This window comes from Agrilus planipennis, unplaced genomic scaffold (assembly GCF_000699045.2).
Source record: "Agrilus planipennis isolate EAB-ADULT unplaced genomic scaffold, Apla_2.0 scaffold199, whole genome shotgun sequence".
Lineage (NCBI taxonomy): Eukaryota > Metazoa > Arthropoda > Insecta > Coleoptera > Buprestidae > Agrilus > Agrilus planipennis.
In genome coordinates, this window is record NW_020439011.1 from 451,111 (window position 1) to 452,493 (window position 1,383).

Genomic DNA, 1,383 nt, shown 5'->3' on the forward strand with positions numbered 1-1,383 from the left:
TCCTGTTTTACCATTAAATAATAATGAGTAATTAAGGAGTAATTAAAAAAGGTGCTTTTATTTATTTTTTATTATTTAAAAAAATACTTTTTTTGTAATAAATTAATAACAGGAATTTTACTGAAATGATTTTAGCCTTACACACTCAATTAGTACATCATCTTTCAATAAACTCTTGAATCCCGTTCATAAAAGACAAACATAATATTTTTACATAAAAAAAATATAGCTGCCATAATTTAAATGTGCATTTGACTTTTTTATATTGTCAGTGTTGTAATTTTTCTAAATTTTATAGAAATATTGGCTTAAAAACATGTCAGATTTGCGCTGTTTTCGAAAAATTAATTATCTATCCGGTTATTTCTAGATATTAGATGAACATGTTAAAAATTAACTAACATATGTCGTTATTAACAATAACACCAATTAAGCAAATTACCGTGAGTTGTATAGGTTCTGATATGTTTTTAAGCTTAAAAGATATATAATGGAATCCATACATTGCAGTGGAAATGATATTTAGAAATTCGTTGACTAATTTTCGTAAGGCTGAGTTTCGTATACGTTTCATTCAATTTTTTCTGCAGTCTTTGAAGGTAACCCTGATTACAAAAAATACCGTGAAAAAGTGTATCTTATTATTATACACGTCTGTATGTTTGTATTGTATATTTTTATTTATTATTAATGTTCTATTTACGTAGTTTAGCCTTATTCTGAAAGGAATTGCTCTCCAGTAGTCTTCCAGTTATTTGAAATTATCAATAAGTAGTAGAGCTCCATGAGTAATTAAAAAACATAACGTAATGAAACAGAATTAGGGCTGCTATCAAAGATTGATCTTTTTTATTCCATTTTTATACAAGTTTTTTTTTTATATTTATATGCTGTTTTTGCAGCTTTTTTTATATATTCAGTAGTGTGAGATCGTGAATCAAAAAGCTTTTTATATAAAGGGTATTGTTTAGTGATATTTTTTTACTCTATTAAACTTGTATTCCAGTAAAAACAATACTATCATTATTTATTTATGTTTTTTCCTTAAAATATCTACTTCCAAGGCAGTAAAACAAAAGTTCTGGATGATCGTATTTTTATATTACTCCTATCTTATATGTATACTAAAGCAAATAAGCAGTTCTTAAACAAAAATTGCCCTTTTTATATTCACTGATATTGAAAACTATTGTAAATAAGAAAGGGTATTAATAACTGTCCACTTTCTCGTTCTGGTTGATTAAACAGTGGCGTAGCTGTAGGGGTGTATATGAGTAAATCTAATATTTGTTTTTATTAATAGGGGACTGATATTCCGACGACACTAATGGACAATCACAACAAAATTTTGGTGATAGATTCACAATCTCGCACTTTAATTTC